This window comes from Gymnoscopelus braueri (genome assembly GCF_963280865.1).
Source record: "Gymnoscopelus braueri genome assembly, chromosome: 15".
In the NCBI taxonomy this organism is placed as follows: domain Eukaryota; kingdom Metazoa; phylum Chordata; class Actinopteri; order Myctophiformes; family Myctophidae; genus Gymnoscopelus; species Gymnoscopelus braueri.
Genome location: NC_137620.1, coordinates 1,047,617 through 1,073,517, shown reverse-complemented (window position 1 = coordinate 1,073,517; position 25,901 = coordinate 1,047,617). Strand labels below are relative to the sequence as shown.

Genomic DNA, 25,901 nt, shown 5'->3' with positions numbered 1-25,901 from the left:
TTTGTTTATTTTTGGAACGCAGTGCTTATCTGACTTGATATCAAACACGTCTATTCAGAATGGGGGAAAAAAACATGACCCAGGTAGGATGCGTAAATTACTTCAGACTTCGGCGCTCTATAACTTTAATATAAAACAGCTGGTAAAAAACAATAGTCATTGTATTTTTTCTTTAAAACATTGAAACATGACTTTGCTTGAGAATTTAAACTTTTTTATACTTTACTTCTACTTGAATATAGTACATCTCAGAGGCAAATGTTGTACTTTTTACTCCACTTCAATAATGTGACAGCTTTAGTTACTACTTTGCATATTTAGATCAGTACAAAACATACATTAACCAATTATGGCCTATATTATACGTCAGCTATTCAAAAATAGCAATTATATATCTGCTATTTTTGATACGTTTTTTTTATTTTTTTATATGTGAGTACTCTTACTTTGGTACTGTAAGTATATTTTGATGCCAAACCCTTAGTACTTTTACTAACCCTAACATTCGGAATACAATACTTTTACTTAGAAGAGAGTATTTCTACATTGTGGTATTACTACTAGTACTTAAGTAAATGATCAGAGTACTTCTTCCACTACTGGGTGGAATATGATGATATCCTGCATGTGCCTTGTGTAAAATTGAACGACAGCAGCGCTCCCTTGTAATTATGTCATGTTGTATTTGTTTAGTGTGGTTACGGGACATGGCAACGTCTTCACTGGTTAAGAGTGGATCCCTGCACGTGTGGGTGTGTGTGTGTGTGTGTGTGTGTGTGTGTGTGTGTGTGTGTGTGTGTGTGTGTGTGTGTGTGTGTGTGTGTGTGTGTGTGTGTGTCTGTGTGTCTGTGGGTGCGTCCGTGTGTGTGTGTGTGTGTGTGTGTGTGTGTGTGTGTGTGTGTGTGTGTGTGTGTGTGTGTGTGTGTGTGTGTGTGTGTGTGTGTGTCTGTGTCTGTGTGTGTGTGTGTGTGTGTGTGTGTGTGTGTGTGTGTGTGTGTGTGTGTGTGGCAGACAGACAGACAGACAGACAGACAGACAGACAGACAGACAGACAGACAGACAGACAGACAGACAGAGAGAGAGAGAGAGAGAGAGAGAGAGAGAGAGAGAGAGAGAGAGAGAGAGAGAGAGAGATTGTGATTGTGATTTTGTTCTGTACAGGCAAGTGTAGACCACAGTGTGAACCAGTTGTATTAGATTTTCATATGTAATATGGTGGTTGATAAACTAACTCTAATCTTGTATTATCAATATAATGTCTTTGTTTTTGTTTGCATTTCAATGAACTTAAAGAAGCGACATTCTGTAGCAATGGTGTGCCAGTGTTCATGGAATCATAAAGAATGAACCTCTTAAAATACTCTTATACTTTGTTGTATATGGCATATAGAGGACATTGCCAGATGTTCACCTATTTTCACCAAGCGAACGATGGACTATTTCTGCAGAATGTTTGTCTATTAGGCCTGTGACATGTGGCCCAGAATAGGGACACATAGGAACATAATAGTAGCGGTGAGCCCATTGAATCTGACTCATATTCTTGACATTACAGCCGACCATAATATGGTCAATAATCAATATTATTGATTTCCGAGCAAGCCATTGGATTGCATTAATTTCAATATGGTATGAAAATCAATTGCTAATTTGGAACTTGTTTGGGATTAGGCAATCTAACACACTACAGTAAATACACACGTCAGTTATTGCATTGTATTGCATTTTAATGCATTTTAAAGCTTGCATTGATTTACATGGTCTATAAATAGTTCCTTATTAACCGTTTTTTAATTTATATTATTATTATGAACTGCCCTATAACTGTGCAATGATGTTTGCCGTACATTGAATCAATATTCAAGTTAGGTAACGTTTTAATGACTGTAGATTGGGAGACAGGATGACAGAATGTTTGCCTAGTATGCCAGTGACATGGCCATAATTGGTGGACTAGAGTTCATGTGGTTATGGACCATTATTATCAGTGGTGTGCATGTTTAGCCCATTGAATGTGACTCATCGTATACTGCAGATTACCCCCAACCATATTGATATCAGAGGAAGCCTTTGGATTCTATTAATTAGAGAAAAGTGCCCTTCATATGTTTGGCCCCTTCCTACCTGAAAGCCCCCCACACACCCCTCATAATCCCCTCATACCTCCCCATCTTCCAAGCAGTTTGTACGTGAAAAACCCCCGAAGTGTGTATTGATCTGAAAAGTCTAGCCAAAAATAGTTCCTTATTAACCGTGCGATGATGTAATGATGCAATGAACAATTAACATTTTAATGACTCTAGATTCGTAGACAGCCTGGTGCTGTCTTTATCTGTCTATGTGTGTGTGTGTGTGTGTGTGTGTCTGTGTGTGTGTGTGTGTGTGTGTGTGTGTGTGTGTGTGTGTGTGTGTGTGTGTGTGTGTGTGTGTGTGTGTGTGTGTGTGTGTGTGTGTGTGTGTGTGTGCGCATATATATATATATATATATATATATATATATATATACATATACATATATATATATATATATATATATATATATATATACATGTTTTGTGAGATTTTCGGTGCCCGACACCTTAGGGTTAAGCTAAGGTTTAGGCATGACAATGGCGTTATATTGCCATCTTAAAAGGTTTGTCCTCGCAAGTATAGTAATACAAACGTGCGTGCGTGCGTGCGTGCGTGCGTGCGTGCGTGCGTGCGTGCGTGCGTGCGTGCGTGCGTGCGTGCGTGCGTGCGTGCGTGCGTGCGTGCGTGCGTGCGTGCGTGCGTGCGTGCGTGCGTGCGTGCGTGGTGGTGGGGGAGGGGGTGATGTATGTACAATGTACTGTACATACATATCTTACTCTTGATTTTTGTTTGATCTGTTTCATGTTTGCTTTGGCAGTGTAAATGTGTGTTTTCACATGCCAATAAAGCCCCTCTGAATGGAATGATGTGGGTGTGGGTGAGTGGATAAAGGACATAACTGTGATATGGGAAGGGTAAGGCATTTACTGGTGGGGACCGGTTTAGAGTTTCTCAACCGGTCCGGTACAGTAAAAGTATGTGAATGTGATGATAAAGTTCGTCATTATGGATCATTATGGCAGAAACCATCTGTCATTATGGTTAACCTCTTACGCCCTTTAGCTAGAGTTTGATTTGTAAAAGAAAAAGGAAAGAAAAAAACAGAGGTTGAAACATTGTCATAACTACTTAAGCCCTATGTAATTCTTCATTCAACAAATAGCAAAAACAGCAGCTGTACCAGTTGACAAGCTTGTGAGCTTGTACAGCTGCTATTTTAGACATTTTAAAATGACATTTTGAAATGTTGACATCATTGAAAATTAGCCAAAAGTAGGGACGCCAGGGTTAATGTGGTTAAATTGTTAAATGTGGGGTTAAATCATCAGACAAAGATACCAAACATCAGACTACATTCAACAAAAGGAATTGGATTTAATTCAGTCCGTCCTGAAGCAGAGATAAAACATATCCCCACCAGACAGAAACATTAATGACCAGAAGGGGGGATATGAAAAGCAGAGGCAAGGGTTTTTTTTTTCCTCACCCCCAACACATACACCCTGCCTGTATACTTTGTGATACTTAGCTATTTTCACATTATTATTATAATTATAATAATAATAATAATAATAATAATAATAATAATAATAATAATAATACTTATTATTATTATTATTCGGTCCGCTGGTCATCAAAGTATTGGCTTAGGAATGCGACAAAAACAAAAAAATATCCATGAATTCAAGTCTCCATGGGATGACTAGACTAATCAATAAAAAAAAATGTTTTGTTTGGGGTGAACTACCCCTATAAGAACAACGGACACACACAAACCATGGAGGTTGTGGGTTCAAATCCACCATGTTGCATCCGGCTTTGTCGAGCGTCGACACAAACACAACTGGCCCGTGTTCGGGGGAGGGAAGCAGGGCGAGGAGGCTGATATTGGTCATTGCATGTACTCGGGGAGAGGCGCAACATGCTGCCAGGGACCGAATGCAATGGAGAGCGCTCATTGGACGAAGAGGAGTAAGTAATGTACTCCTACGGGCTGGGGCGGCACCTGTCAGCGGGGAGTGTTGGGCGGGGGGAGTAGGACAAAGGCTCCATGTCCTCCCGGTGGGGGCTCCTCACTGGCAGGTGAGTCAGTAGGATACAACAGATACAACAGCAGTGACAACACAGAAATGTGTGTGGAGAGGAATCAATTGGCCTAAAAATAGGGGGGGAACCATATTGGCTACTCTAAATCTAAATACATAAAAAAAACTAATATAGGGAATGGACACAAATTGTTGGAATTCATTTAAATGTATTGTACTGTATTATTCTCCGTTCTATATGTTATTTTGCAGTCAGACATCTGTTTGACCCTTGGATTGATATTCATTATACGTATACAAAAGATAAGATAACACGAACGTTTACTGACCCCGGGAGGGAAACCCAAGTGTCATAGCAACGGCCTAAATGTTATGTGTAATGTTATTTAGACATGTCCGTGTTGTTTAGACCAGCGGTTCTCAACCTGTGGGTCTGGTCCCCACATGATTATTTTTTTGGGGGGGGGTCCCCAGATGACAGTGAAGTGACAATTTAAGGACTTTTTAAGACCTTTTTAATACCTCGAAAAAAGAAAGAAAGAATAGGAAAAGATCATTACTGAATCAAAAGTAATCAACAAACAGGTCACAGCCTGAATGTTTTTGTCTCAAAATGTTTAATGTCAAAGACCCCCAAACTCAGCCACGTGCCCCTATTTGAAAAGATGTTGTGCCAGGGGAAACTGCATGTTGTTAGATTATATCTAGTAGAGAATTCTACAACCCGTCTATTGTAGGTGGAGAGAGTGAAGCCTATGATCTGAATACTCATTCTTATACAGTACTTTCTCTAAAGGGGTTTAACTTCTGGTTTGTGAAATTTGTAAAATTTTACTGTGCCTCATTTTGCTGGGACTCCCTGTCCCCCTCGAGGACCACCGGGGGTCCCCACCTGGAACCCACTATGCGAAGCACTGGTTTAGACACATGCTAGGTTTGATGTTTACCTGGTATCGTGGTTTCTTTGAAGCACTAAATTATTTTCTTTGCACTCTACTTATGTGACTATTTACCTTCTTGTTTGTTGATTGGGGTTCATGTTATTTACTCAGATTTTACACTTGTAAGAGTGTCTGTTAACCCCTTCAATCCGGGAAAGCATATCTGTGTTATTTTAGCCATATTTTATACTTTACATTTGTTTTGAATATATATTTATATATATATATATATTTTTTTAAAGCATTTTTTTAAACTAAAATCTTTGCTTCTGGGGTCCCTGGAACCAAATATTTTGAGATGGGGGTCCACGGTGAAATTCCTATCATTTTTTGGGGTCCTTGACATGACAAGTCAAGGACCCCATGTTTGAGCACCACTGATATAGAAACATAGGTTTTTCAGAAAACTGTTAAGATTTAGAAGACATGTAGAATCGGCATCAGGTCTTAATGGGTTAAGGCATAAATTCTAAATGTTTGAATGAAACACAGGAGAGGTACTGGTCGGAGTAGGAGTCCAGAACCAAACCTAGATAAATAAGAAGAATATAAATATGAATGAAAATGAAATACAGAGCTGCTGGTCTTAGATTGGCCACTGCATGGTTCTCTGAATGAGTCTATAGGTGTGTCCTTGCAATCAAAGCTCAAATGACACAATAAACTTTAATATTTTACAGCGCAGAGTTGGCACTGATTTGAAACATAGAGTAGAGTCTGAACACTGACCCTCCCCACCCCACCTATGAAACCATAACACTCATATACACATACACAAACACACACACACACACACACACACACACACACACACACACACACACACACACACACACACACACACACACACACACACACACACAGTCACACACACACACACACACACACCCCTATCACTTAATCCCATGTATGCGAGCGTGGCGATGATGGCATCTGCAGTGCGACACCCCCCTCCACCCACACACACCCCACGACCCCCCCTCCTCCTTCTCCCCCCTCCCACCTGTCCCCATCCTTCCTTTACCTGTCCTGTATAAAAGACCTGCGCTCCCTGTCCCCTGTCCTCATTGCCTGCTAACTAGTACAGTTAGCCATGCAAACGTTAAGATTTCTAGGTGTCCTGTTATGGATAAGGGGGTGCACCGCAGAGCCACAGACACAGTATGGGTGAGTGGGCTGACACTGATATATATATATATATATATATATATATATATATATATATATATATATATATATATATATATTATTGTTCATGTTTAGTTTTAATGTCACATTTACCCCAATATTTTAAGAAATTGACGCAGCAGACTTATTCGTTTATGAAGTACTTATTTATACTCTTTGAGTTAAATTAAGGTGATTGCTGTGAAACAATCTTATACTGCAAATGATCTTTGGGAATAAACATTGTCTTTTGTAACAATTAACTTTCATTCACGTTATTAGAATATATTGGTATATTGGTGTGGCTTTGGATTCTGTATTTCAATGCAAATGTATTTTTCTTTCTTTCTTTCTTTCTTTCTTTCTTTCTTTCTTTCTTTCTTTCTTTCTTTCTTTCTTTCTTTCTTTCTTTCTTTCCACAGTCATGTGAAAACAGAGGTGGAGGATGGTAAGTTTCCCATTATAAAATTGATGAATAGACTTCCTTATCTGATGTACATGCATTGGACCTATTTGATGTGCATACATTGGACCTAAAGTATGCGTTGGGTCCAATGTAGGCATGTACACACACACACACACACACACACACACACACACACACACACACACACACACACACACACACACACACACACACACACACACACACACACACACACACACAATTATTGTTCAGTATACTGTGTGTATCTTGAAGGTGATTTATCACCTTTAACCTGACAGTAATGACTCAGGTGAAGAGTGTGCGCAACACGCACGCTCAGCGCCTGACCCATGTTTCTCTGCTCGCACCCTGCCACCACCCTGCCCTTGGGCTTGTCCTTAACTCTAACCCTACCTTTATCATTCTTTATCTCCTGCTTATTCAGTATCCAAGTCATAAGAACGAAACCTTTAACAAGTGTGTAAAAGATGTGAAGGGAGCATTTTCTCTCCACACACCCTGCAGACATTATAGATGTCAGTGCTTGGGTGTATCCCTGATTAGCTTAGGACCCATAAAGTACTGCATCATGTGATCATATATAATCATATAGTACATTGGATCGATGCAGCATGTTGTAAAACAGTGTGGTGTTGTGCCATGTGAGAGGGTGGAATATGTGAGATAATGGTGAAGAAGAACCCCAGAAACCATGCCCTGGTGCAGGCTTGGTGGTCGGTAGACCACGTACCGCTCCGTAACTAGTTGTAATGTAATTCCTGGACAAAAGTCTATCTAAGAGAGTGTGATTGCACTTGTTCAGTGGTTCTCCAAACTTTGCAAGGACCATCAAAAAAATATGTATTTGGCCACAGAAACCCATCTGGAAAAAAAATATTCAATAAAAATACAATAATAATTATTTTTCACAACTTGTAGATTGGCTATTTTCAAAGCTTTTGAGCTTCGGCTATTTTCAAATAGCCTAAAGTGATATGAGACTATGTTGGACTGGAAAGGCTCTGCTAAATGGAACACAGCCTTAATCAGTATCATCAACACCTGAAGGAATTAAAAGACGCGGCCCAATTATAACTGTAGTTCCCTTTTCCAGAAGAGGGCATAAACATTTCCTGTTCCGGGTTAGTTTGTCATAGCTTTATTTGATTGGCTCAGCAACAGATTTGAACTGGAAACACATGTGAAGGTGTCTCGTGTTCCCAGTTCAGGAAATGTGTATGCCAACTTCTGGAAAAGAGAACTAGTTATGAGGCTATATCTGGTGGTGTTTGCGGGTGGAAAGCCGGGCGGGGGAAAATCCACTCCTCACGGTGAAGAACAGTGGCTGGTTAATGGTCAAACATCATCCTTAATTGTCTCTCTGTCATCTCCATGCAGCAGTCCTGACGTCCTGTGACTTCAACCAGGACAGCGCTCCGTTCTGCAGCTTCACCCAGGACCCGGCCGACAACGGCGACTGGACCAGACATCGAGGTCCCACCCCGACGCCGGGCACTGGGCCCAGCGGAGACTATCCCGATGGGGGTCAGTATACTGTGTTGACACTTTATGTTGGTTTTCACTTAGTCTTCAGGCATTCCCACTTTATTACATACATGTGTATAGCATGGTGTCCTGGTTCTCAACGTCGGACCCTTACCACCCATAGGGTCCAGTTGGTGTGGGTGTGGGAATATATATATATATATATATATATATATATATATATATATATATATATATATATATATATATATGGAAATGTGAATTCACACGACCGGGATGGTTTACCAGGCTAAAGATTTAATTTTATGGTCTATAGTTGTAAAGAAAAAATGCTTAATGAAAGAATTCTCCCCCCCTCGTTCTCCCCCATCTTTCCTTCTATCTCCTTCTATCTCTCCCTCTCCACCTCTCCACCTCTCCCCCTATCCACCTCTCCCCCTCTGTCTGTCTGTCTGTCTGTCTGTCTGTCTGTCTGTCTGTCTTCCTCTCCATCTTTCTCTCCTTCTCTGTCTGTATGTCTGTCTGTCTCTCTTCCTCTCCGTCTTTCTCTCCTTCTCTCCCCCTCTCTCTCTCTCTCTCTCTCTCTCTCTCTCTCTCTCTCTCTCTCTCTCTCTCTCTCTCTCTCTCTCTCTCTCTCTCTCTCTCTCTCTCTCTCTCTCTCTCTCTCTCTCTCTCCCTCCCTCCAGAGGGCTTCTACATCTACCATGAGGGTGACAATGTGGCCAATGGGCAGAAGGCTCGTCTGCTCAGCCCCGCCCTCTCGTCGTCAGCCACGGCGATGTGTGTTCGGTTCCGCTACTACATGTACGGTTCTGACAGCAACAACCAGCTCAAAGTTCTGGCGAGGAGGCCCGGCTCAGAGGAGGACTTGTGGACCAAGACAGGGTTCCAGAGTCCGGGCTGGCTGGCAGGCGCCGTCACCGTTTCAAAACCGGCCGGGCAGACCATCAATGTAAGTCTCTTTTTTTGCCAGGTTGCCAAACCTGGTCTCTATCTACACTCCAGCTAGTAGTGACTTTTTCCTCATTGGCTGGCCCTTTTGCGTGACTTTTGCGTGACTTTTTCCTCATTGGCTGGTCATTTAGCCAATGAGGGCTCAATGTCCTCTCAGAATATGGGCTCTAAAGACGACCCGCAATACTGTGTTCGGCCACTGTATGTATCTCTATGAACTGTGGCGCTGTTCCTCATTTGGCCTTTCAACGTTGCCATGTTTAGTGAGAGAAATAAGCAACCAGGTCTAGGAAAACAAGCCCAAAAGAAGCAACTATAGGCCACATGAGCACTTTCAACCGTCGGCTATTTGAAAATAGCCATGCCACAACCTATATGTGTCATATCTTGTTTGCCATTATATATCCTGTGTATACTGTAGGTCAGTGGTTATTTTTTCATTTCAATGACCCCCACTCTGATACGATATCTGGGACCTCCAGTCTCATTGGGTCTCAAAGTGGGGCCCGGGGACCCCCAGGGGTCCTTTGGGGGTTACAAGGGTCGTCCCCAGCTAAATTAGTTAATGTAGCGTCACATTCATTTTAACCATATGTTATACTTTAGCTATTAAAAAATAGCAGATATACAAGCTCATAGCGCGTCACTTCGTGCCACACTATGTGCTTGGAGATCTGCTATTTTTTTTTTATCGTGAAAATTACGTGCAAATCTTTGATTATACTTTTTAAAGCATGTTTTTGGTTCATAACTATGTACCTTTCCGCTGGGGGGGCCCTTGAACCCCATCAAGGGCCCCCGGCGGTCCCTGGACCCCACCTTGAGAACCACTGAGCTTGAGAATGAATGCTCTTCTTCATCAACACCCTGCTTCACACTCACACAGTCACACACGTCATTCACACCTGGGAGATGCCCAGCACAACCACAGTTGTATAGGCTATACTGCGGGCAAAAGAGCAGCTCCTTTGGAGCAGTTTAGGGTTCAGTACCTTGCTCAAGTACCGACGGAGCCGGGTGAGTGTTGTGACTCATATCTAAGGCATGTTTGCGCTTGCACTCAAAGCTTGGTCAAACATTCTCTTCAATTGTACGGTATATTATAAGAACAGAGTCGACTCAGCGTGTTGGATATCACTAACGCAAAGCACTGTGAGCTTGTAGATCTGCTATTTTCAAATGGCTTAAATGTATATAGGTAAACGGACAATATTTGCCTCTGAGATGTAGTGGAGTAGAATTAAGTACTGAAAATGGGAAATACTCCGGTAAAGTGAAAATTCCTCAAAAGTGTACTTAAGTACAGTACTTGAGTAAATGTACTTAGTTACTTTACACCACTGCTCGGTTGGAACATAGTATTAATTCAACAGCAACCAATGGGCACGGAAGAGGGACAGGACCACAGGTAGAACTTTCCATCATTGGCGCCGCTCTCAGCGAGAGTTCAGGACAGCCTATGAACAGGGGTTTCCCCACCTCTCCAGCTCTTTAGTAAACAGATTATACATTTTCTTGATTAGGATAGATAAATCCTACACTAGGATACAGGATAAACGAGTGAGATTGGAAGGGATTGAACAAATAAATGAACGGACAAAAGTGGCATCTTTCTGGGGTTCTCTACCCTGTTTGGATGAAATGTGTAACCCACCTGAAAATGTATTTCTCTGTTAAGAGCTGGAGAGACGGGGAGACCCCTGTTACTGAACAAACACTCTATAGCAATGATTAGTAGGCTATATAGAGCTTTAACTTTTTAACAAAAAAACGTTTTTAAACTCAAAAATAGTTTTGACCAAAAATATCACTTACAGAACTTTAACCATAATAATCATAACTATATCTAATGAAACGTTAACCATTAAATACAGTAATCCCTTGGCTTACACAGAGCAGTCATGCTTGGCCAAAAATGCCCCCTGGAGTGTTTCTCTCACCATATACATTCAGAGATATTGTTCCCTCATAAATGTAGACAAACATGGGCATTCAGTCACACACGCATGCACGCATGTGCGCGCATATGTAAGCGTGCGTGCGCACACACACACACACACACACACACACACACACACACACACACACACACACACACACACACACACACACACACACACACACACACACACACACACACACACACACACACACACACACACACACGCAGGTGCACGAAAGCCTGTGTGCACAGTCACACACAGAGGAGTCGCACACAGTCATCTTTTACAAGCCGAAGGATTTTTTACCGCTCATCTTATCTTTACTCGCAAACTTTTTAAGACCAGTTGTTGTAAAACAGTTAAGATGGGAGTGTCGGAACAGTGGGGCCCTCAGGTTTATTACTCACACACAACTCATTTGAAACTCATTTTCACACACACGGGTCAAAAGCAACACACTGTTTATGTCAACGGTTTGAAGGCGAGGCTACACTGGGAGAGAAAGTCAAGGCAGTGATGCCATGTCTGTCATTCACATGAAGTGTTATTGATCTAACATCCCTTCTTATCTGTGGGCTTTTAACAAACTGTGATTTTTATGGTGTGGCTCTGCAGGATATGGAGGTTAGCCTTCTATGAGGGGGATTGTTTTGTTCCTTTGGAACTAAAACACTATAAAATGTAAGCTGATAAATGATCGTTTGATGATCGTGTGCGCGTGTGCAGGTCGTGTTTGAGGCCAAGAGAGGCTTCAGTTCTTCATGTGACACAGCCCTGGACAACATTGTCATCAGCGAAGGAGCCTGTCCCAGTGAGCATCTATACACACACACACCCACCCACCCACCCACACACACACACACACACACACACACACACACACACACACACACACACACACACACACACACACACACACACACACACACACACACACACACACACACACACACACACACACACACACATGCAACATTGCATATACTGCCAGGCAGACACCTCTTATCTCCGTATTTTAATTTTTTCGTAAATTAATGCCGTACTTTACCATTCTATGTCACACAAGAGTAGCACAAATAGCCGATCATAGCGAAGCTCAAAAGTTTTGAGCTTCGCTATTTTTGCTACTTGGAATGTTTGGAATTGTAACAGCTGAAATCAATAATATATCAGCATTCTGATATTAACCTGCGGGCCGCATTAAGTGAAGGTGGGGGCCGCCAGTTGCCCATGTATGATCTAAACCTAATCTAAATGTGTCTTTTCCCCAGCCTGTGTGACTGGCTGTGATTTTGACACGCTTGGTGACCTGTGCGGGTGGATCACCCCGCTGCCGGAGAATCCTGACATCTTTGGCTTTGAACAGTGGAATGGACCCACAGACACTGAGGGCACAGGACCCGACGATGACTTTACCAAACCTGGATGTGAGTGGCCTCCTCATGCAGTATGAATTGGCATGTCTTTTATGCCCGATTCGTACTTGGTTGCGCGCCATGTCGGTATGCGACGCCAGTGTATGAATAAAAGTATAAATCAGAAGCTTTCAGAAGCTGCTCGCATACAGATACTGTGGAAGGTTTCTTCATTGACACACTTGACATTGATTATCAATCATCCTCTGTGGTGGAAAAAGTACTCATATTGTTTACTTAAGTAAAAGTATGTAGAAATACTTTACAAGTAAAAGTCTGGAATTGAAAATGCACTTGAGTAAAAGTACAAAAGTATTGGTATCAAAATATAATATCTTATATAAATATCTTAAAGTACAAAAGTAAAAGTACTCATTATGCAGAATGTCCCATTTCACAGGTTTTCAAAATTCTAAAAATCTTTTGAAAATAGCAGAGCATGAGCTTGTAGATCTGCTATTTTCAAATGGCCGAAATGTATAGGGCTTAAGTGGTTAATGTATGTTTTGTAATAATAATCAAAATCTACAAAGTAAGTAAGTAGGCCTACATAGCTAAGGTTTTCAAAGAATTGTAGTGGAGTAACAGTACAATATTTGCCTTTGAGATGTAGTGGAGTAGAAGTAAAAGTACTGAAAATTGGGAATACTCCAGTAAAGTAAATACCCCTCAACATTTTACTTAAGTACAGTGCTTGAGTGAATGTACTTAACACCACTGATCATCCTAGCAGTCTCCAGCCCCAATCAAGTCCCCTGTACTCTAAACGGAAAGATACTAGATACTAACAGTTTTTTCAAGGTGATTTCATTTGTAAAGCCTTCATTTTGTGGTTGTTTATGTCATCTTTGAAATGTAGTTGGTTCCTACTTGTTGCTGGACTCCTTCTCCGCTGTGATCGGAGCCTCGGCTGAGATCAGAAGTCCTCCCACCGCCTCCACCGGCTGCCTGGACCTTTCCTTCCACTACTACATGTATGGCACCGCCACCACCATGCAGCTGAGTGTACACGCCCTCACTACAGGTACAGTAAGAGACCCGGATAGAATATGGAGAGAATATAGGGCGCTTGGGTGGCGCAATGGTAAATTGCCAGCCCACTACCACGGAGGTTGTGCGTTCGAATCCACTCTGGTGCTTCTGGCTTTGTCAAATGTCTCTATGTGAACACACATTGGCAAAAACAATAAAAGGTTTCCACTGTAGCTCCATTTGATATCTTTATTTTGGCACCACCTAAAATTAAATGGAAAAGCTGTCAAAGGGAGCTACTGACATTTGCCTTGTCAAGGCGTTTTGCCTTTTGAAGTTCAGCTCATGCCTTTGAATGGTATGCAGGTATGCATGAAATCATTTGATCTTTGTGAAACCTTCACTCAATTCATTTTAAGGCCTTGTTTTCTATCAAACATTTTGCACAACTTGGCTTTAAACATACCTGGCACTCTTCCAACAAGTGCAACTGTAGACTAAATAAGTAAGATTGTAGTACACCAACTTTACAAGCAATCAACACTGCATGGGTCAGTGCCATGTTATTCAAGCAAAGGGAACGATTATGAGAAGAGGGACTGCTTTTTTTTCAGGAAAACAACACATTGCAAAAGAATAGATTTTTCAGTATATCATTGTCTTATTGACTTCCTTGGGCATCCAGTCATCCCGTCTCTTCCCTCTCTCCAGGTGGCAGCCTTGGAGCTCCTCTCTTCACCGTCCGAGGGAACCAGGGTCAGGCCTGGAAGCCTGTGGAAGTCCGCTACCTCGGAACGGCTGCTGTCACGGTAATTATTGGGACTGAGCATTGGTGAATCTGTGTGTATGCCAGTGTAACCACCTGGATTGGAACCCTGGTCTCCTGCATGGGAAACTAAACATCTACTGCTCATCCCCACCCCCCCCCCCTTGTGACTAAGATAGATAGTTTGCTTCATGTATACTCGGTCGAGCGCTGTGTCGGTCACCAGAATAACCAATATACAAGATGAAGTATATCGGCTATTTCCCATATTCAGTATAACTCACCATTTTAGGCTTCTGGGTATAAAGACAGGATTGTTCTGATATATTCACCTGCCTTTGACCTCTCACAACTGGTTTGATTCCGGACGAGCCCCCAATGTAATCCCCATTTGGCAAGAGAGATATTAGGCCTCTGGTCTTAAGCCAGGGCATATGTATGTGCATGACTCATGGATTTGTGTACCATTTATTTTCTTCACTATCTATATTCCAGTTTGTGATCGTGGGTACTTATGGAGAGACTCCGGAAACAGATATCGCAGTTGATGGCGTTTGTATTATGGCTTGTAAAGGTAAGAATTAAGCTACTCTGAATCTGGTCAGAAATGTGTACCGTGTCAAAAACACGGCCTTCTCGACAGATCTTTTCATTAAATGCTTTGAGATAACATTCTATTCCACCTTTAGTTCCACCGACAACACCTGAGCCACCTGTGACAACACCAGGTTTAACTACACCCAAACCAACAACTCCCGGACCTACTACACCCAAACCTCCAACTCCTGGACCAACTACACCCAGACCTCCAACTCCAGGTCCTACCACACCCAAACCTCCAACTGTTGGTCCAACTACACCAAAACCAACCACAGCAAGCACACCAGGTAAAACTGAAAATGAACAAACATTGTTCATTCTTTCATACCTTATAAGCCTTTATTTCATTTTCTGACTGTGTTCTTTGCGTCTATCTTGTGACCCACAGTAACATGTCCTCCTAATGCTGAGTACAATGAGTGTGGTCCAGCTTGTAGTCCCAGCTGTAAGGAACCCTCCACCAACTGTACAGGCCCCTGCATTAGTGGCTGCTTCTGTAAGCCAGGCTACGTTTTAAACGGACGCCGTTGTGTCAAACTGGAGACCTGTGGCTGTCTGGATGAACACAACAACTACTACGAGGTTAGACGCCATACATTACAATGCTATCTACAATTTGCAATTTAGGCATTTAGCAGATGCTCTAATCCAGAGCGACAATAAGCATAATCATATAATATAAAATGTTAAAAGACAGTGCAGTGCTTCAATAAACTAGGATCACAGGTACACCAAGAACCTAGCATCAGTCTAAAAACAATATACTAATCAAAATAACAATCTGTACATTTAAACTATAGGATACCAGGTAAACAATGAACCTAGCATCTGTTTAAATAACCTGCTATCTAAATGACATCTTAACATTGTGGTGAATGAGGATGCCATAAACTGTGAGGAGATTAAATGATTAGATGGGATGATACGAGGGAAAATGAGAAGATATGGATAAGAAAAAGTGCTATGATAGGAAATGACTGAGACAAGAGCTGAGCTGAGACAAGAAGAAAAAGGACACAATACGAGCCAAGATGTACACAAATGAATACAGTGCGGTTTGAGCTCTGCAAAATTGATGTTGTTTTGATGAAACACAATCATAACTAATGTACGTTATTATTCTTAAACTACACTCTGACAAAAAAAAAATCTATAAAGTAAAACAAATTGTTTAAAAAATAGTCAATGGCAGAGTCCACACCACCACAACTATAACAAAAATGATAACGTTATCGTTCTGGTTATAATGCCCTTAAGACTGACTTCATGCCCTGTCTTATGTTTGTCAGCCTGGAGAGATTATCTTCGGTGACGGCTGCTCCAAGCTGTGTCGCTGTGCAGGGAACTACACCTTGCAGTGTGTGGATAATTCCTGTGACCCCACAGAAGAGTGTCGTGAGGTCAGCGGAGTAGCAGGATGCTATCCCAAAGGTGACAATGTCAAGAGAAACACTTTAAAGTACTTTAAAACGCAGCATTTGTTGGCTGGACCAGCAGGCCAGCCCTACACATGTGAATGTACCTGACTGACTGACTGACTGAGTCATTAATTGATGAAGTTACGGCATTGGCCAGCCGGTTGGTGGAGCAAACATTCCACCAGGCTATGAGATGTAGTCTATCTGTTGGCCTCAGCAGCAGCTTGTCTGGAAATTGTTTTTATTTCACTTCCTGTCCAACAAAAACTGAAAATGTTTCTGAAAATGTTAAAGGAGAATTCCGGACAAATTAAGTGTTATCTTTCATGTCTCGTTACTCACCTAGCGACGTAAAAAGTGGCGTTCTTTTTTTCCATATATTCCCCTGTCGTCATTTTTTAAACACCCTCCGTTGTTATAATGGGAGCGAGTGGGTTAGTGAAGTTCGTCTATTATAACCGACGCAATGTTATTTTTTTCTCTACTACGATTCATTGTAGAGTCTCATGATAGTCAAACATGCGCTGAAAATTCCTGCGAGCCTGCCGTTAATGGCGAACGATTTAACACTGGATGCTTGTTTCTTTCCAGAACCTGGCAACTCGTGTTGCCAGATTCTGGAAACAAGACTATAATAGACTACAAGACTATAATAGACGAACTTCACTAACCCACTCGCTCCCATTATAACAACGGAGGGTGTTTAAAAAATGACGACAGGGGAATATATGGAAAAAAAGAACGCCACTTTTTACGTCACTAGGTGAGTAACGAGACATGAAAGATAACACTTAATTTGTCCGGAATTCTCCTTTAAGCGACAAATTGGCCAGGACGTTGCTCAATTTTGATTAATTTCACATCTAAAGGCTGGTTTAAAAATGTGTTTTCATAAAAGAAGCGTTTGCTGCCATATTTAACAATCCCAGAGAGGCCGACTGCTTCCTGTAATATCATAATACACAAACAATGAAAAAATAAAACATGTAACCAAAGCACACAGTAACACATACCTTCCTCCACCATGTTTCATACAGCTACATCCACCTGCATAGCGTCTGGAGACCCACACTACACCACCTTTGACCGTCGCAAGTACAACTTCATGGGCAACTGCAGCTATGTTATGTCTAAACCCTGCAACCACACCTCCATGCAGCACTTTGAGGTCCATGTCGACAACGAAAACCGCCACAACAGACCTACCATTTCCTACGTGAAGGCTGTGCACGTGTACGTGCGCAGCATGAAGATTTCCATCCTGAAGGGAGGCACAGTACAGGTGAGATGGGTGTAGCACCCAAATGAGTGACTAATAACTGCAAATTGCCGTTTGGCAAATTTTACGGGACAGCTTGGCTGTTAAGCAAGGGCTCCAAGGCCCTCTGCGGGCCTTTCAAAGAATTTCACTGACCCTGCAGTCACTTAGCAATCAGGACAGCTCTGCAAGGAGAGAGGGGGGGGGGGGGGTGGAGCTATTGAGTACCATGTCCCAGTCTGACCTTGACTTCTCCAAAGCTTTTAATCCTATCCTAGAAGTTGGTTCGAAGCGGTGGTGAAACGATGAATGGACAATCTAGAATGCCTATTTTTTGTAGAAATTGCAGGAGTTCAGGCAATTTAATGATCGTGGAAACATAAGCAGAAAATCCCTCAAACTGAGAGTGGGCAGCCAATGTGTGTACGTGTGTATGTGCCAAACGCATTATCCCAATTCCTTATAAATCCAAACTTAGATATGATAACATATACTGTAATATGATGACACATGTTATGAGTCTGCACATTGTTACTACAATTTAGAAATAGTAGGAATCTTGAAATGTGTCCTTGTCTCACTAATTGCCTCTGATTTCAAAATATTTGCTCAGCCTGCATAATGATGCATTAAAGGGAACATGGTAGACTACTGATAAAATACTACCGTATTAAAACATTTAACTTTACTTAATTTACTATCTCTCTAATAATTGTCATGTTTGTATGTTTTGTGTTGCTCTTGTGTAGCTGAATGGGACCAATGTCAACCTGCCAGTCACTCCAACCAGTGGTGTCTCTGTGTTCAAGTCTGGGAAACACTACACTGTAGCCATGGACTTTGGTGTGACCGTCCGCTACGATGGAAACCACTTCATGGACATCAAAGTGATCAAAGAGTGAGTGAAACCCATAACAGCCTGTTATTTGAATCATTTGACTGATTTAATCTAAGTACCTACCAAAACAGTAGTCCTCCTTCAGGACAGCGACAGGATGAACACAGTGAATTATGACCGAAATAAATTAACTAACTAATTAGCTCTGATGAACTCTGTTTTATGAATTAATTCCTCTCCACTCTTTCCTTTGCCTCCACCTGGTGACCTGCAGTTACAAGGACACATTGTGTGGTCTGTGTGGAGACTACAATGACAATGCCAAGGATGACATGCGAAAGCCAGACGGAATCGTGACCAATGACCCCAATGTGTTCGGACACAGCTGGGTGACCGACCCCAAGTGAGTAACGACGTTAAAATGAACACCGCCTACTCCATTATGAACACACACAAACACATACATTGATACAGATACATTCATCCACAAACATGTGTCTCCATAGCTGTAATAAGAAGCCCAACGTCACGGTCCCAGGATGTACGGATGAGGAACAGGATCTGTATGAGACCTCTGGATACTGTGGCGTCCTGTTGGACAAGAGGGGACCCTTTGCTGTCTGTCACCGCAAGGTCAACCCCAATGTGAGTGATAATACACACACACACACACACACACACACACACACACACACACACACACACACACACACACACACACACACACACACACACACACACACACACACACACACACACACACACACACACACACACACACACCCACACTAGTCTTGTGTAGCCAGAAGATCTCCTCTTACTGATATTTTCTGTGATACCTAAATTCAGTAGCCTGGTTCCAGACGAATCTGCCATTGCAAAAAAAAATTGCCCTTGGCAGATTAGGTCTGGCCCCTCTCAATAGAGATTGTATTTCTCTCCCTCCGAAGTTGTGAGGGACCAATCAGGGCCCAGTATCCAAATATGGGGCGGGTTTATCACCAGGGGCATTTTTTTTTATTTGCCCCTCGGAAATGCAGGTTCCACACAGAGATTCCAGACTAATATCTACACAGTGATATTAGTCTGGCCATGCCAGGCTATAAATTCAGTGAATGGGCTAAAACTGGAAATGAAAAAAAACTAAAACTAACCTAAATCATGTCTGACCTCAAATTACAACTGGTCTTAGATTCCTACCCCCACCATCTTGCCCCCTCCCCTACTTTCTCTGTAAATATATATGTTTCTGCTACTGGAGACCGTAACTTTGACCGTTATGTAATGTCTCCCCTTGGTCAGCCGGGCGCCTGATGGAGGGGAAATGAACTGGTTGGAATAACGTGTTCCTTCCACGTGCTACGTCGTGGGATAAAGAATTTAAGAAAAATGAAATAAAAAATGTAATGTATGTATTGTATGTCTTACTGATGAATTGAGTACAATGGACCACAATGGAGACAAGGCTCCCGGGGCTTTTTGTGTTGTCCTTTTATTTCAGCTTAACTTTTGTACTACATAACTGTACCACATGTACTTTTAACAATCTTGTTAATGAAGTATTCAATCAATCAATCAAAAACAGCTTCACAGAATCAATGTAGAGTAGGTTTGTTACCACCGGTCTTCTCCTGCGTTTAAGACCATTCATTGACTTTAGATTTCCCCAGATGTATCAGTAGGTGGACATCTTTGATCTGGCTACTAGGCGTAAATACATACACACACAAACACAAACACACAAATGCATATCATGCACTCAAGCTAACACAGACTTTATGAACTCCTTTCTTTTGTATCTGTTTGTTTATCAGGACTACTTCAAGGACTGTCTGTTTGACCTGTGTGAGCTGGACGGGGCCAAGCCCATCCTGTGTGAGGCCATTGAAGCCTACGTCAATGAGTGCCAGGACCGTGGAGTCAACATCCCCCCCTGGAGGAACCAAACATTCTGCCGTGAGTCAACTGACCAGTGGAGGATGGAGGGATGGAAAGATGGATGGATGGATGGATGGATGGATGGATGGATGGATGAGGGGATGAATAGAGAGAGCGAGGAATGGACGGATGGAGTGACAGAGTGGGGGGAAGATAGATCAGTTACAGGGAAAGAGAGAAAAAGGAGAGAGAGGAATGCGATGATGGCTAGTAATGATCTTATCTAGTGGATGCCAGAAAAGATGAAAAGATGAATGGATGGATGTTAGATGAACAATATTACTAATAATCTAAGCAGAATTAGAAAGAATTTAACCAATGATACAGGGAAGTTGACATTAAGTACCTGTTCCAGTTTCATGGGTGTGTGTGTTTATACATATTCCTCTCTCTCTCCTTCCTGCAGCTCTGGACTGTCCTGCTAACAGCCACTATGAGCCGTGTGCAGAACCCTGTCAGAATACGTGCGCTGGAAAGCCCCCCACGGGCTGCGGTGGTCCCTGTGTGGAGTCGTGTGTGTGTGACCCCGGCTACATCCTCAGTGCTGGAAAGTGTGTGAGGACAACTGACTGTGGATGTAAACACACCAACGGACAATACTATGAGGTACAAGGGAGAGACTGAAATGTCTAATGCTAATAAAGAATGGAGCTAGGCTGTATACTGTTTATTTAATTGATGATTCTGTTCATTCATAAATCTCTCTCTCTCTCTCTCTCACTCTCTCTCTCTCTCTCTCTCTCTCTCTTTCTCTCTCAGCCTGGAGAGGAGTTTTATGTGGAGAACTGCTTGTTGAAGTGTAGGTGTAATGCTCCCTTTGTCACCTGTTCGGCAGCAGACTGCCCTCCACTGCATGAGTGTAAACTACAAGGAGGAGATCTGGGCTGCTACCCCACCAGTAAGTTCACTCTCAACAGAGATGCTCTAGCAGAGAAACTAAAAGTAGCTTTGAGAGATGTTTGCTGACATCATAGATTTACAGATGTAAATAAAAGAGACCTCACATGCAATGCATGTAGATACAGTAAAAGAACATGTTTTTATGCAGAGACACAAAAGCTATCATATTAGAGATAGAGATTGGTTCATAAATTACAAACACAAACTTGTGAAACAAAAGTGCTCAAATAAATGTCCTTCAACTCCAGCTCCTACAACACCCAAACCTCCAACACCAGGTCCAACTACACCCAGACCAACCACGACAAGCACACCAAGTAAGACTGAAAATGAACAGTATTTAAGTTATTCCTTTGTGTCCTTCATACCTCATTTATGAACCATTTATTACGGGGCCAGAGCTCAGCTCTGGACCTGTTTTAATGTTCCCCTCTTTTTTCTTCTGCCACTTTTGGCAGTTCTGGCTGAACCGTGCATACGCTTTTTACGAAACTTGGCCATATGGTAGATGGTCATGAAAAACTATCAAGAAATAATTCTCACAATCTTTCGTCAAAAGGTGGCGCTATAGCAAAATGCCAACTTTGAACAGGTACAACTCATGCCCTGTTTGACCTACAGCCATGAAACTTCAATATACATATGCGTCTACTCATGATCAACAACTTTCACACTCTGACTTTTGACCTCTGACCTTTAGATCTCCCACCATTTTGAATTATATGAAAAACAGTTAAAACCTATCTCCTCCTGGGATTTTTGAGTAATCTGCACGAAACGTTTTACACATGAACTTTGGACCTATGCCGACAAACAAGCAGCAAAGATTTTCCATAAGTGAAAAATTAAGCTTTAATGAACCAATGAATATTGCAGTTTTATGACAATTATTCATCTGCCCCTAACACATACATGCAGACTCAAATTTCTTTGAAACTTTGCGGTAATGTTGAGTGTCATTCCAAATATCACTGAAACCAATCTTACTCCAATTGGTCAAAGTTGGGCGCTATAGCGATTTTTTGAAAATTCAAACTTTAAACAGGCAAAAGTCATGCCTCGTTTGGCCGACAGCCATTAAACCTGCTTACACATGTGCCTTGACTCATGAGGAACACATGTATCACGTTGACCAGTAAGCTCCGCCCTTAGATTGTCCGCAATTTTGAGCAGTTTGAAAAACACTTAAACCCAGGATTTTTCAGCTATTTGTGTGAAACTGTATCATCTGGGTGATCTCCTTTTTCACAGGTTCTTGTCTGTTGGTCCAATGGCTTCTCCCTTAAACGTGTGCCTCACAACCTGAAGGTTGCCAGTTCAAGCCTCACTTGATGCAGACTCATTTAAGTTGAATTGCAAAAAACATGACTATATCAATGAATACATGTGCAAACATAACATGAAATGCTTATTTGAGAGTATGTTTTTTCAATGTATGACGTACTTCATTGTGAAAATAGCCGATCTACAATCTCACAACTTTTCAGATAGCAACGTTTTGTGAGCTTGTAGATCGGCTGCTTTCACTGGTTTCGGTTTCGAGGAGACATACAATTTCTCTATTGGTAAATGGTTTGTGAACGAGTGATCTTAGTGTTAGTGAAACAGGGGCTTGGTTCATGACAGAAGGCAAAAGTTTATGATCTTCAACAGACAACTTCAGCCTGGATGAAGCTATAGCACTACAGGTAGTGTCTCAGCCTGTGAGTCTGAAGGTTGAGAGTTTGATTCCTGTCAATGGCAATAGGTTGAGCTGTCTGTTTCTCTCACTCTGTCTGTCTATCTGGCTCTGGTAGGTGGGTCATTCCACTTTACAATTGCATCGCACAAAACATGACTGCATCAAATAATGCATGTGCAATTTTTTAAGATAACATGAAATGCTTATTTGAGAGTATGTTTTTACAATGTGTGACATACTTCATTGTGAAAATAGCCGATCTACAATCAAACAACATCTTGTAGATCGGCTACTTTCACTAGTTTGTTCTAAGGAGACAAACAAAATCTTTATTGCTAAATGGTTTGTGGACCAGTGATCTAGAGTAGTTCGGGACACAGAGGCTTGGTTCATAATGGACGGAAATAATTATAGATGTCAACAGATACTGTAAGGGAGGCCATATATCTAGCTCAATGAGAAGAGAGGCAACCTGTGAGTCCGTAGGTCACTAGTTCGATCCCTGTCCCCGACAATGTATTGAGGTGATCATGATTTGGCTTTCACATAGTGTTTCTTGAGGATAGACTTAGGCGTTGTTTTACTGAGGTTAGTGTTAGTGAGGGTTTAAAATGCTCATTTGTTAATTTTATGGTATAAGTCTAATTATAATACTACAATTCATTTGTGTCGTCTAGATGAAATACAAAAATATTTTCATGTGAAATCAACTGGTTGCATTGCATCCATGTTGATAAAAGGTAGTACTTTAGTCAATTAGAACACTACAATCTAATATTTAATTCAGACAATGTGAAACCACATGTTGCTTTTCACTTGGTACAGTAAGTAGCTCAACAAGTTCATGACCCAGTTCAAGTCCTGGGTAATGTGGAATAGAAATCTCAATGCCTACTCAGGCATTGTGTTGTGTGGATTAGAAACGCATGATTGAAGAAATGTTTCCATTCTCTTTATAGTTGCCACAATTCACTCTCTATTGTTTTCTCTTTCTCTCTATCTTTCTGGTGATTTATATTGCATTTGGTGCGACAGTGGTGTAAGTGGAGCTTAAATCTACAATATAGACACAATCAAAGAGAGGGTTTGAGGCTGTATCATCTGTTTGATCTCTTTTTTCACAGGTCTTGTCTGTTGGTCCAATGGCTTCTCCCTTAAGCGAGTGCCTCAGGACCGCAAGGTTGCCGGTTCAAGCCTCACTTGATGCAGACTCATTTAAGTTGAATTGCAAAAAACTTGACTGTATCAATGAATACATGTGCAAATGCTAAAGATAACCTGAAATGCTTATTTGAGAGTATGTTTTTTCAATGTATGACGTACTTCATTGTAAAAGTAGCTGATCTACAATCTCACAACTTTTCAGATACCAACGTTTTGTGAGCTTGTAGATCGGCTGCTTTCACTGGTTTCGGTGCACAAAGCCTGCACAAAGCTATAGCACTATAGGTAGCGTTGCAGCCTGTCATTCCCGAAAGTTGAGAGTTCGAGTCCTATTAAGGGCAATAGAATGAGATGTCGAATCAATCCATTCTGTTTTCATCTCTCTCTCTCTTCAATCTATTCCGTTTCCATGTCTCTCTCTCTCTAATCTATTCCGTTTCCATGTCTCTCTCTCTCTCTCTCTTCAATCTATTCCGTTTCCATGTCTCTCTCTCTCTCTCTTCAATCTATTCCCTTTCCATGGCTCTCTTGCTCTCTCTCTCCCTCTTCAATCTAGTCCGTTTCCATCTCTCTCTCTCTCTCTCTCTCTCTCTCTCTCTCTCTCTCTCTCTCTCTCTCTCTCTCTCTCTCTCTCTCTCTCTCTCTCCATTCTTAGACTTACGCGTCTCCTCGGAACAGAAACCAGTGAAAATAGCCGATCTACAATCTCACAACCTTTCAGATAGCAACATTTTGTGAGCTTGTAGATCGGCTATTTTCAATGGTTTCTGTTCCGAGGAGACATACAATTTCTCTATCGGTAGATGGTTAGGGAACCAGTGATCTAGAGTAGTTAGCGAAACAAAGACCTGGTCCGTCAGGGACGGAAAGACTTATATATATCAACAGACACTACCAGGATTATCATATCTCTAGCTCAATGTGAAGAAAGGCAGCCTATGAGTCCGGAGGTCACCGGTTCGATCCCTGTCCCCGACGATGTGTTGAGGCGATCATGATGATCTGTCTCTCTCTCTCTCTCTCTCTTCAGTTTCCATGTCTCTCTCTCTCCAGTTTCCATGTCTGTCTCTCTCTCTCTCTTCAATCTATTCAGTTTCCATCTCTCTCTCTCTCTCTCTCTCTCTCTCTAGTTTCCATGTCTCTCTCTCTCTCTCCATCTCCAGTTTCCTTCTCTCTCTCTCTCTCTTCAATCTATTCAGTCTCCATGTCTCTCTCTCTCTTTCACTGGCCCCGTGTTATCGCTGCTTGCAGCTATATTTTAATGTTGTTTTTCCCTGTGTTTTCTTGTGACCCACAGTAACATGTCCTCCCAATGCTGAGTACAATGAGTGTGGCCCAGCTTGTAGTCCCAGCTGTAAGGAACCCTCCACCAACTGTACAGGCCCCTGCATTAGTGGCTGCTTCTGTAAGCCGGGCTACGTCTTAAACGGACGCCGTTGTGTCAAACCGGACACCTGTGGCTGTCTGGATGAACACAACAACTACTACGAGGTTAGACGCCATACATTGCAAGGCTTATGTGAAGGATCTATACTTGAGACAAATGAGGTTATCATGAACTGAAAGGAGATTAAATGATTATGAGAGAATACGAGAGAATAAGATAAGATAAGGATATGGAAAGGAGGTGAGGTGAGACAAGAGGAAATGTACACAAGGCGAGTAGAGAAATATGGTTACACAAATTAATAGTGCTTTTTTAGTTAAAATAACTGAAAATAAATAATTTATGTAATTATAATCTATAAAGTGTGCTTAGTAGGGAGAGAGCGTAAATCTCTGGCAGGAGGTATTTCTAATAGTAATAGAAATGTAGCGACATTACCAACTAGAGCTATATGTAACAGTAGCATGGCATACATGTAATCATTATTATGATTACATGTTGCACATAA

At 41.8% G+C, this 25,901-nt stretch overlaps 1 pseudogene across 1 annotated transcript in view; it reads left to right on the top strand.

Annotated features, from left to right (window-relative positions):
- Window positions 1–7,340: 7,340 nt before the first annotated feature.
- The window catches only part of LOC308102194 (zonadhesin-like), a 30,469-nt pseudogene continuing 11,908 nt past the window's right edge, over window positions 7,341–25,901 (top strand). Inside the window, exons 1-21 of the transcript in view lie at window positions 7,341–7,387; window positions 7,878–7,984; window positions 8,052–8,198; window positions 8,846–9,111; window positions 11,672–11,680; window positions 11,783–11,867; window positions 12,328–12,483; window positions 13,331–13,495; window positions 14,155–14,252; window positions 14,705–14,783; window positions 14,899–15,391; window positions 16,099–16,240; window positions 17,265–17,509; window positions 18,235–18,383; window positions 18,598–18,726; window positions 18,830–18,968; window positions 20,138–20,279; window positions 20,668–20,867; window positions 21,021–21,159; window positions 21,410–21,478; window positions 25,304–25,497. The product of the transcript in view is annotated as a zonadhesin-like (transcript). The remainder of the gene's footprint in view (window positions 7,388–7,877; window positions 7,985–8,051; window positions 8,199–8,845; window positions 9,112–11,671; window positions 11,681–11,782; window positions 11,868–12,327; window positions 12,484–13,330; window positions 13,496–14,154; window positions 14,253–14,704; window positions 14,784–14,898; window positions 15,392–16,098; window positions 16,241–17,264; window positions 17,510–18,234; window positions 18,384–18,597; window positions 18,727–18,829; window positions 18,969–20,137; window positions 20,280–20,667; window positions 20,868–21,020; window positions 21,160–21,409; window positions 21,479–25,303; window positions 25,498–25,901) is intronic.